Consider the following 17,484-nt stretch of genomic DNA (forward strand, 5'->3'; position numbering starts at 1 on the left):
CCTGATAATGTTGTCGATGAAGAAGGGGATGCCTTGGGCATCCCCAAGCTTAGATGCTTGAGTCTTCTTGAAATATGCAGGGATGAACCACCGGGGCATCCCCAAGCTTAGACTTTTCACTCTTCTTGATCGTAGTATATCATCCTCCTCTCTTGACCCTTGAAAACTTCCTTCACACCAAACTCAAAACAACTCATTAGAGGGTTAGTGCATAATCAAAAATTCACATGTTCAGAGGTGACACAATCATTCTCAACACTTCTGGACATTGCTCAAAGCTACTGGAAGTCAATGGAACAAAAAAATCCATCCCACATAGCAAAAGGAGCAATGCGAAATAAAAGGCAGAATCTGTCAAAACAGAACAGTCCGTAAATACGAATTTTATTGAGGCACCAGACTTGCTCAAATGAAAATGCTCAAATTGAATGAAAGTTGCGTACATATCTGAGGATCACTCACGTAAATTGGCATAATTTTCTGAGTTAGCTACAGAGAATTTTTCCCAGATTCGTGACAGCAAAGAAATCTGTTTCTGCGCAGTAATCCAAATCTAGTATGAACTTTTCTATCAACGACTTTACTTGGCACAACAAAACACTAAACTAAGATAAGGAGAGGTTGCTACAGTATTAAACAACTTCCAAGACACAAATATAAAACAAAGTACTGTAGCAAAATAACACATGGGTTATCTCCCAAGAAGTTCTTTCTTTATAGCCATTAAGATGGGCTCAGCAGATTTTAATGATGCACTCGCAAGAAATAGTATTTGAAGCAAAAGAGAGCATCAAGAAGCAAATTCAAAACAAATTTAAGCCTAACATGCTTCCTATGAAAATGAATCTTGTAAATAAACAAGTTCATGAAGAGCAAAGTAGCAAGCATAGGAAGATAAAACAAGTGTAGCTTAAAAAATTTCAGCACATAGAGAGGTGTTTTAGTAACATGAAAATTTCTACAACCATATTTTCCTCTCTCATAATAACTTTCAGTAGTATCATGAGAAAACTCAACAATATAACTATCACATAAAGCATTCTTATCATGAGTCTCATGCATAAAATTATTACTACTCCCAACATAAGCATAATCAATTTTATTAGTTGTAGTGGGAGAAAATTCAAAAAAGTAGCTATCATTATTATTCTCATCAAGTGTAGGAGGCATATTGTAATCATAATCAAATTTATCCTCCATAGCAGGCGGTAACAAAAGACTACTATCATTATAATCATCATAAATAGGAGGCAAAGTATCATCAAAGTAAATTTCCTCCTCATTGCCCGGGGGACTAAAAAGATCATGCTCATCAAAGCCAGTTTCCCCAAGCTTAGAATTTTCCATAGCATTAGCAACAATAGTGTTCAAAACATTCATAGTAATAACATTCCCATTAGCATGCATATAAAGTTCCATGGGTTTTTTAATTCTCTCTTCAAAAACATCGTGTCCTAATTCAAGATAAAGTTCATAAAGATCTCTCATTTTGTTGTTGTCTTCCATTAAGCCTTACTAGTGTAAAACAAGAGACAAAAAGATGCAATTGCAGGATCTAAAGGAAATAGCTTCGAACACTCACACAACGGCAACAGAAAAGTACTTAGTTACCTGGGACCGGAGTATGAGTGCCTTTTACCTTTCCTCCCCGGCAACGGCGCCAGAAAATAGCTTGACTGCCTACAACTGGCGCGTGGTTGACGAGGGAGGAAATCCCTGTATTGTAGCTTTTTGTTTCCCGGCAACGGCGCCGTAAAATAGCTTGATGTCTACGCCCCTCCTTTTCTCGTAGACGTTGTTGGGCCTCCAAGAGCAGAGGTTTGTAGAACAGCAGCAAGTTTTCCCTTAAGTGGATCACCCAAGGTTTATCGAACTCGGGGAGGAAGAGGTCAAAGATATCCCTCTCATGCAACCCTGCAACCACAAAGCAAGAAGTCTCTTGTGTCCCCAACACACCAAATAGGTGCACTAGTTCGGCGAAGAGATAGTGAAATACAGGTGGTATGAATAAGTAGCAACGGCACCAGAAAAGTGCTTTGCCCAGGACAGTAAACAAGCGAGTAGTAACGCAGCAGTAGTAACACGAAGAAACAAGAAACAAGCAGCGATAGCGATATTTAGGAACAAGGCCTAGGGATCATACTTTCACTAGTGGACACTCTCAACATTGATCACATAACAGAATAGATAAATGCATACTCTACACTCTTGTTGGATGATGAACACCATTGCGTAGGATTACGATGTCTACGTTCCCCCTCCTTTCCTGTAGACAGTGTTGGGCCTCCAAGAGCAGAGGTTTGTAGAACAGCAGCAAGTTTTCCCTTAAGTGGATCACCCAAGGTTTATCGAACTCAGGGAGGAAGAGGTCAAAGATATCCCTCTCATGCAACCTCGCAACCACAAAGCAAGAAGTCTCTTGTGTCCCCAACACACCTAATAGGTGCACTAGTTCGACGAAGAGATAGTGAAATACAGGTGGTATGAATATATATGAGCAGAGTAGCAACGGTGCCGTGAAAATAGCTTGTCGGCGTGTAGTTGATGGTGGTAGTATTGCAGCAGCAGTAACACAGTGAAATAGCAAACAAGCAGTAATAGCAGTATTTAGGAACAAGGCCTAGGGATTACACTTTCACTAGTGGACACTCTCAACATTGATCACATAACAGAATAGATAAATGCATACTCTACACTTTTGTTGGATGATGAACACATTGCGTAGGATTACACGAACCCTCAATGCCGGAGTTAACAAGCTCCACAATAATGTTCATGTTTTGGTAACCTTTAGTGTAAGATAGATCAAAAGACTAAACCAAGTACTAGCATAGCATGCACACTGTCACCTTCATGCATATGTAGGAGGAATAGATCACATCAATATTATCATAGCAATAGTTAACTTCGCAATCTACAAGAGATCATGATCATAGCATAAACCAAGTACTAACACGGTGCACACACTGTCACCTTTACACACGTGCGGGAGGAATAGAACTACTTTAATAACTTTGCTAGAGTAGCACATAGATAAATTGTGATACAAACTCATATGAATCTCAATCATGTAAAGCAGCTCATGAGATTATTGTATTGAGGTACATGGGAGAGATGAACCACATAGCTACCGGTACAGCCCCGAGCCTCGATGGAGAACTACTCCCTCCTCATGGGAGCAGCAGCGGTGATGAAGATGGCGGTGGAGATGGCAGCGGTGTCGATGGAGAAACCTTCCGGGGGCACTTCCCCGCTCCGGCAGTGTGCCGGAACAGAGACTCCTGTCCCCCAGATCTTGGCCTCGCGATGGCGGCGGCTCTGGAAGGTTTCTGTGGTTTTCGTCAATCGTATCAGGGTTTTCGATCCAGGGGCTTTATATAGGCGAAGAGGCGGCGCAGGAGGGTCGAAGGGGCGACGACACCATAGGGCGGCGCGGCCAGGGGCCCGGGCCGCGCCGGCCTATGGTCCGGGGGCCCGGTGCCCCCCTTTGGTCCTTCCCGGTGTTCTGGATGCTTCCGGTGAAAATAGGAACTTGGGCGTTGATTTCGTCCGATTCCGAGAATATTTCATTACTAGGATTTCGAAACCAAAAACAGTAGAACAAGGAACTGGCACTTCGGCATCTTGTTAATAGGTTAGTTCCGGAAAATGCACGAATATGACATAAAGTGTGCATAAAACATGTAGATAACATCAATAATGTGGCATGGAACATAAGAAATTATCGATACGTCGGAGACGTATCAGCATCCCTAAGCTTAGTTCTCGCTCGTCCCGAGCAGGTAAAACGATAACACAGATAATTTCTGGAGTGACATGCCATCATAACCTTGATCATACTATTTGTAAAGCATATGTAGTGAATGCAGCGATCAAAACAATGTATATGACATGAGTAAACAAGTGAATCATATAGCAAAGACTTTTCATGAATAGCACTTCAAGACAAGCATCAATAAGTCTTGCATAAGAGTTAACTCATAAAGCAATAATTCAAAGTAAAGGCATTGAAGCAACACAAAGGAAGATTAAGTTTCAGCGGTTGCTTTCAACTTGTAACATGCATATCTCATGGATATTGTCAACATAGAGTAATATAATAAGTGCAATATGCAAATATGTAGGAATCAATGCACAGTTCACACAAGTGTTTGCTTCTTGAGGTGGAGAGAAATAGGTGAACTGACTCAACATTGAAAGTAAAAGAATGGTCCTTCAAAGAGGAAAGCATCGATTGCTATATTTGTGCTAGAGCTTTTATTTTGAAAACATAAAGAGAGCATAAAAATAAAGTTTTGAGAGGTGTATGTTGTTGTCAACGAATGGTAGCGGGTACTCTAACCCCCTTGCCAGACAAACCTTCAAAGAGCGGCTCCCATTTTATTTTATTTTGGGTGGCACTCCTTCCAACCTTTCTTTCACAAACCATGGCTAACCGAATCCTCGGGTGCCTGCCAACAATCTCATACCATGAAGGAGTGCCTTTTTATTTTAGTTTTATTATGATGACACTCCTCCCAACCTTTGCTTACACAAGCCATGGCTAACCGAATCCTTCGGGTGCCGTCCAACAATCACATACCATGGAGGAGTGTCTATTTTTGTTAATTAATTTGGGACTGGGAATCCCATTGCCAGCTCTTTTTGCAAAATTATTGGATAAGCGGATGAAGCCACTAGTCCATTGGTGAAAGTTGCCCAACAAGATTGAAAGATAAACACCACATACTTCCTCATGAGCTATAAAACATTGACACAAATCAGAGGTGATAAATTTTGAATTGTTTAAAGGTAGCACTCAAGCAATTTACTTTGGAATGGCGGAGAAATACCATGTAGTAGGTAGGTATGGTGGACACAAATGGCATAGTGTTGTTTGGCTCAAGGATTTGGATGCATGAGAAGTATTCCCTCTCGATACAAGGTTTAGGCTAGCAAGGTTATTTGAAACAAACACAAGGATGAACCGGTGCAGCAAAACTCACATAAAAGACATATTGAAAACATTATAAGACTCTACACCATCTTCCTTGTTGTTCAAACTCAATACTAGAAATTATCTAGACCTTAGAGAAACCAAATATGCAAACCAAATTTTATCATGCTCTATGTATTTCTTCATTAATGGGTGCAAAGCATATGATGCAAGAGCTTAATCATGAGCACAACAATTGCCAAGTATCACATTACCCAAGACATTAATAGCAATTACTACATGTATCATTTTCCAGTTCCAACCATATAACAATTTAACGAAGAAGAAACTTCGCCATGAATACTATGAGTAGAAACCAAGGACATACTTGTCCATATGCTACAGCGGAGCGTGTCTCTCTCCCATAAAGTGAATGCTAGGATCCATTTTATTCAAACAAAACAAAAAACAAAAACAAACCGATGCTCCAAGAAAAAGCACATAAGATGTGATGGAATAAAAATATAGTTTCTGGGGAGGAACCTGATAATGTTGTCGATGAAGAAGAGGATGACTTGGGCATCCCCAAGCTTATACGCTTGAGTCTTCTTAATATATGCAGGGGTGAACCACCGGGGCATCCCCAAGCTTAGAGCTTTCACTCTCCTTGATCATGTTGCATCATACTCCTCTCTTGATCCTTGAAAACTTCCTCCACACCAAACTCGAAACAACTCATTAGAGGGTTAGTGCATAATATAAATTAACATATTCAGAGGTGACACAATCATTCTTAACACTTCTGGACATTGCATAATGCTACTGGACATTAGTGGATCAAAGAAATTCATCCAACATAGCAAAAGAGGCAATGCGAAATAAAAGGCAGAATCTGTCAAAACAGAACAGTTCGTATTGACGAATTTTAAAATGGCACCAGACTTGCTCAAATGAAAATGCTCAAATTGAATGAAAGTTGCGTACATATCTGAGGATCATGCACGTAAATTGGCTTAATTTTCTGAGCTACCTACAGGGAGGTGGACCAAGATTCGTGACAGCAAAGAAATCTGGAACTGCGCAGTAATCCAAATCTAGTACTTACTTTTCTATCAACGGCTTAACTTGGCACAACAAAACACAAAACTAAGATAAGGAGAGGTTGCTACAGTAGTAAACAACTTCCAAGACACAAAATATAAAACAAAGTACTGTAGCAAAATAACACATGGGTTATCTCCCAAGAAGTTCTTTCTTTAGAGCATCTCCAACAGACGCGCTAAACGTCCCGCGCGGCAAAAAAACCATCGTTTTGGCGCGCGCGGACGCTGCCGCGCTGCTCCAGCAGACGCGGGAAAACGACGCGCGCGCTAAAAAATTTACCGCCCGCGCGCTTCGCGCTATCCCGCGCGGGAAATCTGCCGCGTGTGTTGCCGCGCGCGCTATTTAGACGACACGCGCGAAGCGGCCAACTGCCACTCCTCCCACGCGTCTTCCTCCCGTGCCCTCTCTCCCCGCCGCTCTCCCTCCCGCGCCGCTCTCCCTCCCGCGCCGCTCCACCTCCGGCCGTTCCACCTCGACGCGAAGATGCCGCCGCGCCGCCGCTCGTCCTCCGGCTACCGCGACGAGGCGTTCCGCCTCGAATGGGCGCGCCGCTTCCCGGAGGACGTCGCCGCCACGGCGGCCTTCTACGCGGAGAAAGAGAAGAAGGAGGAGGAGAAGGCGGCGGCGAAGGCGGCAAAGAAAGCTTCCCGCGAGAAGCGCCGCGCCGAGATCGCGAAGAGGAGGGCGGCGAGGGCCGCGAAGGCGGCGAGGAAGGCGGAGGAGAAGAAGAACGGCGCAGGGCCGTCGACGGTCGTCGTCTCCTCCTCCTCCTCCTTCGAGTGGACGACAACGCCGGTGTCGTCCACTACTCCGAGCAGCTCGGACTTCAACCGGGACTCCTCCGAGTAGAAGTTTATTATGTGTCGCATTGTATCGTCGAACTTTTATAAAATATATTCGTATTTTCGATCAAATTTTCATAGTTTGTTCGATTTAAATTTTCAAAAAACGGTCGGATTTAGCACTTTATACCGCGCGCGCGCTGCAAAATAGCGCCTCTGCCGGAGGTGCGTTTTTCGCGCAGCAACGCGCGCTGGAAAATAGCGCCTCTGCCGCGGGCAAATTCGCTAACACGCGCGCTAACAGTATACAGCGCGCCGAATCGCGCGTTTACAGCGCCAGATTTTAGAGCGTCTGTTGGAGATGCTCTTATAGCCATTAAGATGGGCTCAGCAGTTTTAATGATGCACTCATAAGAAATAGTAGTTGAAGCGAAAGAGAGCATCCAGAGGCAAATACAAAACACATTTAAGTCTAACATGCTTCCTATGAAGAGGAATCTTGTACACAAATAAATTCATGAAGAGCAAAGTGACAAGATTAGGAAGATAAAACAAGTATAGCTTCAAAAATTTAAGCACATAGAGAGGCATTTTAGTAACATGAAAATTTCTACAACCATATTTTCCTCTCTCATAATAACTTTCAGTAGCAACATGAGCAAACTCAACAATATAACCATCACATAAAGCATTCTTATCATGAGTCTCATGCATAAAATTATTACTCTCCACATAAGCATAATCAATTTTATTAGTTGTAGTGGGAGTAAATTCAACAAAGTAGCTATCATTATTATTCTCATCATCAAATATAGGAGGCATATTGTATTCATAATCAAATTCATCCTCCATAACAGGTGGTAACAAAAGACTACTATCATTATAATCATCATAAATAGGAGGCAAAGTATCATCAAAGAAAATTTTCTCCTCAATGCTTGGGGGACTAAAAAGATCATGGAAACCAGCTTCCCCAAGCTTAGAACTTTCTATATTATTATCAACAATGGTGTTCAAAGCGTTCATACTAATATTACTACTAGCATGCAAATAAGATTCCATAGGTTTTTTTAATTTTCGCATCAAACAATCCATGTTTTAAATCAGGAAATAGAATAAGAAGATCATTCTTGTCCATTATGCCAAACTAGTGTAAACAAGAAACAAAAAGTTGCAATTGCAGGATCTAAAGGAAATAGCTTCGAGTACTTACGACGCCGGGAAATAGCTTAGTAGCCGAGGTCCGGAGTGTGAGTACCTTTTACCTTTCCTCCCCGGCAACGGCGCCAGAAAATAGCTTGATGTCTACGTTCCCCCTCCTTTCCAAGCGGTCCTAGCAGGTGCTTTTTAATACCATTGCAGATGATACCATTGGCTTTCTCGATGATGTCTACGCCCCCTCCTTTTCCTGTAGACAGTGTTGGGCCTCCAAGAGCAGAGGTTTGTAGAACAGCAGCAAGTTTTCCCTTAAGTGGATCACCCAAGGTTTATCGAACTCAGGGAGGAAGAGGTCAAAGATATCCCTCTCATGCAACCCCGCAACCACAAAGAAAGAAGTCTCTTGTGTCCCCAACACACCTAATAGGTGCACTAGTTCGGCGAAGAGATAGTGAAATACAGGTGGTATGAATATATATGAGCAGTAGCAACGGTGCCAGAAAATAGCTTGCTGGCGTGTAGTTGATGGTGGTAGTATTGCAGCAGCAGTAACACAGTGAAATAGCAAACAAGCAGTAATAGCAGTATTTAGGAACAAGGCCTAGGGATTACACTTTCACTAGTGGACACTCTCAACATTGATCACATAACAGAATAGATAAATGCATACTCTACACTTTTGTTGGATGATGAACACATTGCGTAGGATTACACGAACCCTCAATGCCGGAGTTAACAAGCTCCACAATAATGTTCATGTTTTGGTAACCTTTAGTGTAAGATAGATCAAAAGACTAAACCAAGTACTAGCATAGCATGCACACTGTCACCTTCATGCATATGTAGGAGGAATAGATCACATCAATATTATCATAGCAATAGTTAACTTCGCAATCTACAAGAGATCATGATCATAGCATAAACCAAGTACTAACACGGTGCACACACTCGTCACCTTTACACACGTGCGGAGGAGGAATAGAACTACTTTAATAACTTTGCTAGAGTAGCACATAGATAAATTGTGATACAAACTCATATGAATCTCAATCATGTAAAGCAGCTCATGAGATTATTATATTGAGGTACATGGGAGAGATGAACCACATAGCTACCGGTACAGCCCCGAGCCTCGATGGAGAACTACTCCCTCCTCATGGGAGCAGCAGCGGTGATGAAGATGGCGGTGGAGATGGCAGCGGTGGAGATGGAGAAACCTTCCGGGGGCACTTCCCCGCTCCGGCAGCGTGCCGGAACAGAGACTCCTGTCCCCCAGATCTTGGCCTCGCGATGGCGGCGGCTCTGGAAGGTTTCTGTGGTTTTCGTCAATCGTATCGTGGTTTTCGATCCAGGGGCTTTATATAGGCGAAGAGGCGGCGCAGGAGGGTCGAAGGGCGACGACACCATAGGGCGGCGCGGCCAGGGCCCGGGCCGCGCCGGCCTATGGTCCGGGGGCCCGGTGCCCCCTCCGGTCCTTCCCGGGTGTTCTGGATGCTTCCGGTGAAAATAGGAACTTGGGCGTTGATTTCGTCCGATTCCGAGAATATTTCGTTACTAGGATTTACGAAACCAAAAACAGCGAGAAAACGAGAACCGACACTTCGGCATCTTGTTAATAGGTTAGTTCCAGAAAATGCACGAATATGACATAAAGTGTGCATAAAACATGTAGATAACATCAATAATGTGGCATGGAACATAAGAAATTATCGATACGTCGGAGACGTATCAGATTACACGAACCCTCAATGCCGGAGTTAACAAGCTCCACAATTTAATGTTCATATTTAAATAACCTTAGAGTGCATGAAAGATCAACACGACTAAACCAAGTACTAACATAGCATGCACACTGTCACCTTCACACTATGTAGGAGGAATAGATCACATCAATAATATCATACCAATAGTTAACTTTGTAATCTACAGGAGATCACAATCATAGCATAAACCAAGTACTAACACGGATGCACACACTGTCACCATTACACCGTGTAGGAGGAATAAAACTACTTTAATAACATCACTAGAGTAGCACATAGATAAATTGTGATACAAAACACATTGCAATCATAAAGAGATATAAATAAGCACTACACTATACCATTCATAACAGTGAATAAGTATTCTGTAAAATATAGCCTAAGAGACCCACACGGTGCACACACTGTCACCTTTACACACGTGGGACAAGGAGTCTCCGGAGATCACATGAGTAAAATTCACTTGACTAGCATAACGACATCTAGATTACAAGCATCATCATATGAATCTCAATCATGTAAGGCAGCTCATGAGATTATTGTATTGAAGTACATAGGAGAGAGATGAACCACATAGCTACCGGTAAGAGCCCCGAGCCTCGATGGAGAACTACTCCCTCCTCATGGGAGACAGCAGCGTTGATGAAGATGGCGGTGGTGTCGATGGAGGAGCCTTCCGGGGGCACTTCCCCGTCCCGGCGGCGTGCCGGAACAGAGACTCCTGTCCCCCAGATCTTGGCTTCGCGATGGCGGCGGCTCTAGAAGGTTTCTCGTACCGTGGCTTTTCCGTCTCGAGGTTTTAGGTCCAGGGGCTTTATATAGGCGAAGAGGCGGCGTCAGAAGGTCGAAGGGGCGCCGACAATATAGGGGGGCGCGGGCCACCCCTTGGCCGCGCCGGCCTAGGGTTTGGTGGGCCTGTGCCCCCTCTCTCGCGGTTCTCGTGTGTTCTGGATGCTTCCGGGCAAAATAGGAACCTGGGCGTTGATTTCGTCCAATTCCGAGAATATTTCGTTACTAGGATTTCTGAAACCAAAAACAGCAGAAAACATGAACTGGCACTTCGGCATCTTGTTAATAGGTTAGTTCCAGAAAATGCACGAATATGACATAAAGTGTGCATAAAACATGTAGATATCATCAATAATGTGGCATGGAACATAAGAAATTATAGATACGTTTGGGACGTATCACTCGACTTGACCATTGGTTTGCGGGTGCCCAACTGACACAAAGTGCAATTTGATGCCTACTTCTGCGCAGTATGCCTTGAATTCCTTGGATGTGAAGTTACTACCATTATCTATGACGATGTTGTGAGGTACTCCAAATCGAAAAACGATGCCCTTCACGAATTTTATTGTTGACGCTGCATCTGGTGAATTTATCGGCTTTGCTTCTATCCACTTGGTGAATTTGTCGACATCAACGAGCATGTACTCGTATCCTCCTGGCGAGGCCTTGTGTAACTTTCCCACCATATCGAGACCCCATTGCGCAAAGGGCCAAGACAATGGTATAGGCATCAGCTCTACTGCCGGGGAGTGTGGTTTTGCGGCGAATCTCTGGCATGCATCGCAAGTTCGTACTATCTCTTTTGCATCCTCGATTGCTGTCAACCAGTAAAATCCAGCCAAAAAAACCTTGGCCGCGATAGCTCGACTGCTCGCGTGATGACCACATATTCCCTCGTGTACGTCCTTTAAGATTATCCTTCCTTCTTCGGGTGTCACGCACCTTTGCAGCACGCCCGAAATACTTCGCTTGTATAACTCCCCTTTGACCACTGTAAAGGCTTTGGATCGCCGAATAACTCGCCTTGCTTCAACTGGATCGTCGGGTATTTCTTTCCTTAGGATATATGATATGTACGCTTGCATCCACGGGACTTCTACAATCATCACCAGCTCCTGGTCCTCTTTTTCTTCTGGTGCTTCTTTTAGAATCGTCGAAGTTTTTTCCTCCTTCTCCTTCTTCTGCACCTTCTTTGGTTTGGTGGATCTCTCAGTTATCTCTTCCCAAAACACGCCTGGAGGAATTGCGAGGCATTGTGACCCGATGTTTGCTAGAACATCGGCTTCATCGTTGCTCAGCCTACTGATGTGATTTACTTCGCATCCATCAAACAGCTTCTCGAGCTCGTTGTACACTTCCTTGTATGCCATCATGCTGTCATTGACTGCATCACATTGGTTCATAACCTGCTGAGCTACCAATTGTGAGTCGCCAAAGATCTTTAATCGGGTTGCACCGCAAGCTTTCGTCATCTTCATCCCGTGGATGAGAGCTTCGTATTCTGCTTCATTGTTAGATGCGTTTGGGAATGTCATCCGCAGGACATACTTCAGTTTGTCGCCTTCGGGTGATATAAGTATCACGCCTGCACCAGCTCCTTCTACCCTTTTGGACCCGTCGAAGTTCATGGTCCAAGTTCTCGAAATCTGGAGGTCCCGTGCTTTGCAGATCCATCCACTCTGCGATGAAATCTGGTAAAATTTGCGACTTGATTGCCTTTCTTTTTTCATACGTGATGTCCCGAGGGGAAAGTTCTATTCCCCAAAGGGAGACACGCCCTGTAGCTTCTGGATTGTTCAGTATGTTTGATAAAGGTGCTTCATTGACCACTATTATCGGGTGTGCCGAAAAATAGTGGCGCAATTTTCTTGCTGTTGTAATCACTCCATATGCTAACTTCTGGTACTGCGGGTACCGCTGTTTTGAAGGTGATAAGACTTCACTAATGAAATATACCGGCCTTTGCACTCCATGGAGTTTTCCTTCTTCTTCTCTTTCGACGACTAGCGTCGTGCTGACCACTTGAGGTGTGGCTGTGATATATAACAGGAGAGGTTCCTTCTCTTTCGGCGCCACCAAGATTGGTGGTGTCGAAATTGTGCGCTTTAGATCCTCGAAGGCTCGATCTGCCTCTTCAACCCACTGGAATTTCTCTCCTTGCTTGATTAAAGCATAGAACGGTAACGCTTTCTCTCCCAGCCTGGCGACGAATCTGCTTAAAGCTGCGACTCGCCCAGTTAACTGATGTATCTCCTTCAACTTTGTTGGCTTCCTCATTGTTATGATGGCTTGGATTTTTTCGGGATTTGCTTCAATCCCTCTTGCTGAAACTAGAAACCCAAGAAGTTCTCCTGCAGGAACGCCAAAGGAACACTTCGTCGGGTTCAACTTGAGGCAGAACTTGTCGAGGTTGTCGAAGGTTTCCTTCAGATCCTCGATTAACGTCGTCCCCTTTTTTGATGTTATGACGACATCGTCTATGTATACTTGTACATTTTTCACAATATGTGTTGCTAAGCACTTCTGCATCATCCTCTGGTATGTTGCTCCCGCGTTTTTCAGACCAAAAGGAATTGTTCTATAGCAAAACACGCCATAAGGTGTGATGAACGCTGTTTTGACCTCATCTTATTCTTTTAATCTGATCTGGTTATAACCAGAATATGCATCCAGGAAGGAAACACGTTCACATCCTGCCGTGGAGTCGATAATTTGATCGATCCTCGGGAGGGGAAAGTGATCCTTTGGACAATGTTTATTGAGACACGTAAAATCGACGCACATGCGAAGGACTTTAGTGTTTTTCTTCGGCACCAACACTGGATTTTCTACCCATGTGGCCTCTGTGTGTAGCTCCTTGATAAAACCAGCTTCTCTTAGTCGATCGATTTCTAACAGCATAGCTTTGCGGTTTGGCTCCGAAAAACGCCGCAAAGGTTGTTTGATTGGTCTCGCTAATGGATCCAAGTTTAGGTGATGCTCGGCAAGTTCCCTGGGTACTCCTGGCATGTCAGCTGGACACCATGCGAAGATTTTCCAGTGCTCACGGAGGAACTCGACGAGTGCGCTTTCCTATGTGAGGTCCATGTCTTTTGCAATGGACGTCGTCTTTTTCGGGTCTGTCGGGTGAATCTGCACCTCCTTAGAATTTTTCTCAGTGTTGAAAGTTGATTCTTTGTTTGGCCTTCCTACATCTGGCATCACATCATAATCAGTCGTGAGTCTTGACGCCATGTACTCTGCTTGCATCCCAAAGGTTTCTGATAGTCGATGAAAATCCTTATCACATTTGTCTGCTAGTGCAAAGCTTCCTTTGACTGTGATTGGTCCCTTAGGTCCAGGCATCCTCCACAACAGGTACGTGTAATGTGGTACCGCCATAAACCTAGCATATGCTGGTCGTCCCAACAAAGCGTGGTACTGTGATGGGAAATCCACAACTTCGAACTCCAGCCTCTCTATTCTGTAGTTTTCTCGGGTCCCAAACTGAACGTCGAGATTAATCTTCCCCAGCGGATAACTCGGCTTCTCCGGTGTAATACCGTGAAATCGCGTATCGGTTGGTTTCAGGTTTGCTAGAGATATGTTCATCTTCCTTAATGTATCTGCATACATAAGGTTTAAACTGCTGCCGCCATCTATGAACACTCGAGATACATCGAATCCTGCGATTACTGCTGGTAGGATGAGTGCTGACTGTCCTGGTCGAGGAACTTGCTGTGGATGATCCGCTATTGTGAAGCCAATATCTCGCCCTGACCAGTTAAGGTACTCAACCGTTGGTGGAGGCATCTTCTCTGCCATGAACACCTGCCGTGAGATTACTTTCTGAGCTCTATTGGATGGCCTGCCTTTCTGAATCATCGAGACCGCTCCGTTAGAATTGGGATCAACATAAGGTGGTGGTGCAGGTGTGATACGCGTACAGCACGCGTCCGTTGGGAACCCCAAGAGGAAGGTGTGATGCGTACAGCGGCAAGTTTTCCCTCAGTATGAAACCAAGGTTTATCGAACCAGTAGGAGTCAAGAAGCACGTTGAAGGTTGATGGTGGCGAAATGTAGTGCGGCGCAACACCAGGGATTCCGGCGCCAACGTGGAACCCTGCACAACACAAACCAAGTACTTTGCCCCAACGAAACAATGAGGTTGTCAATCTCACCGGCTTGCTGTAACAAAGGATTAGATGTATAGTGTGGATGGTGATTGTTTGCAGAGAACAAGTAGAACAAGTATTGCAGTAGATTGTATTTCAAGTATAGAGAATTGGACCGGGGTCCACAGCTCACTAGAGGTGTCTCTCCCATAAGATAAACAAGCATGTTGGGTGAACAAATTACAGTTGGACAATTGACAAATAGAGAGGGCATGACCATGCACATACATATTATGATGAGTATAGTGAGATTTAATTGGGCATTACGACAAAGTACATAGACCGCTATCCAAGCATGCATCTATGCCTAAAAAGTCCACCTTCAGAGTTATCATCCGAACCCCTTCCAGCATTAAGTTGCTAACAACAGCACAATTGCATTAAGTATTGCGCGTAATGTAATCAATAACTACATCCTCGGACATAGCATCAATGTTTTACCCCTAGTGGCAACATCACATCCATAACCTTAGAGGTTTCTGTCACTCCCCCAGATTCACGGAGACATGAACCCACTATCGAGCATAAATACCCCCTCTTGGAGTTACTAGCAAAAACTTGGCCAGAGCCTCTACTAATAACGAAGATAATGCAAGATCATAAACAACACATAGATATAAATTGATAATCAACATAACATAGTATTCTCTATTCATCGGATCCCAACAAACACAACATATAGAATTACAGATAGATGATCTTGATCATATTCGGCAGCTCACAAGACCCGACAATTAAGCACAATGAGGAGAAGACACCCATCTAGCTACTGCTATGGACCCATACTCCAGGGGTAGACTACTCACACATCACTCCGGAGGCGACCATGGCGGTGTAGAGTCCTCCGGGAGATGATTCCCCTCTCCGGCAGGGTGCCGGAGGCGATCTCCTCGAATCCCCCGAGATGGGATTGGCGGCGGCGTCGTCGCCGGAAGGTTTTCCGTATCGTGGCTCTCGGCATCGGGGGTTTCGCGACGAAGGCTATTTGTAGGCGGAAGGGTAGGTCAGGGGGCGTCACGAGGGGCCCAGGAGACAGGTCGGCGCGGCCAAGGGTGGGGCCGCGCCGCCCTACCCCCTGGCCACCTCGTGGCCCCACTTCGTTGACTCTTCGGTCTTCTGGAAGCTTCGTGGCAAAATAGGACCCTGGGTGTTGATTTCGTCCAATTCCGAGAATATTTCCTTACTAGGATTTCGAAACCAAAAACAGCAGAAATGCAAGAATCGGCTCTTCGGCATCTTGTTAATAGGTTAGTTCCGTAAAATGCATAAATATGACATAAAGTGTGCATAAAACATGTAGATATCATCAATAATGTGGCATGGAACATAAGAAATTATCGATACGTCGGAGACGTATCAGCATCCCCAAGCTTAGTTTCGCTCGTCCCGAGCAAGTAAACGATAAACAAAGATAATTTCCGGAGTGACATGCCATCATAACCTTGATCATACTATTGTAAGCATATGTAATGAATGCAGCGATCAAAACAATGTAAATAACATGAGTAAACAAGCTGAATCATAAAGCAAAGACTTTTCATGAATAGTACTTCAAGACAAGCATCAATAAGTCTTGCATAAGAGTTAACTCATAAAGCAATAAATCAAAGTAGAGGTATTGAAGCAACACAAAGGAAGATGAAGTTTCAGCGGTTGCTTTCAACTTATAACATGTATATCTCATGAATATAGTCAATGTAAAGTAATATAACAAGTGCAATATGCAAGTATGTAGGAATCAATGCAAAGTTCACACAAGTGTTTGCTTCTTGAGGTGGAGAGAGATAGGTGAACTGACTCAACATAAAAGTAAAGAATGGTCCTTCAAAGAGGAAAGCATCGATTGCTGTATTTGTGCTAGAGCTTTGATTTTGAAAACAAGAAACAATTTTGTCAACGGTAGTAATAAAGCATATGTATCATGTAAATTATATCTTCCAAGTTGCAAGCCTCATGCATACTATACTAATAGTGCCCGCACCTTTTCCTAATTAGCTTGGATTACTGGGATTATCGCAATGCACATGTTTTAACCAAGTGTCACAAAGGGGTACCTCTATGCCGTCTGTACAAAGGTCTAAGGAGAAAGCTCGCATTGGATTTCTCGCTATTGATTATTCTCAACTTAGGCATCCATACCGGGACAACATAGACAACAGATAATGGACTCCTCTTTTATGCATAAGCATGTAGCAACAATTAATTTTCTCAAATGAGATTGAGGATATATGTCCAAAACTGAAACTTCCACCATGGATCATGGCTTTAGTTAGCGGCCCAATGTTCTTCTCTAACAATATGCATGCTCTAACCATAAAGGTGGTAAATCTCCCTAACTTCAGACAAGACGGACATGCATAGCAACTCACATGATATTCAACAAAGAGTAGTTGATGGCGTCCCCAGGAACATGGTTATCACACAACAAGCAACTTAATAAGAGATAAAGTGCATAAGTACATATTCAATACCACAATAGTTTTTAGGCTATTTGTCCCATGAGCTATATATTGTAAAAGTAGAGGATAGAAATTTTAAAGGTAGCACTCAAGCAATTTACTTTGGAATGGCGGAGAAATACCATGTAGTAGGTAGGTATGGTGGACACAAATGGCATAGTGGTTGGCTCAAGTATTTTGGATGCATGAGAAGTATTCCCTCTCGATACAAGGTTTAGGCTAGCAAGGCTATTTGAAACAAACACAAGGATGAAGCGGTGCAGAAAAAACTCACATAAAAGACATATCGTAAACATTATAAGACTCTACACCGTCTTCCTTGTTGTTCAAACTCAATACTAGAAATTATCTAGACTT

The sequence above is a fragment of the Lolium rigidum genome, chromosome 7 (genome assembly GCF_022539505.1).
Source record: "Lolium rigidum isolate FL_2022 chromosome 7, APGP_CSIRO_Lrig_0.1, whole genome shotgun sequence".
NCBI lineage: Eukaryota > Viridiplantae > Streptophyta > Magnoliopsida > Poales > Poaceae > Lolium > Lolium rigidum.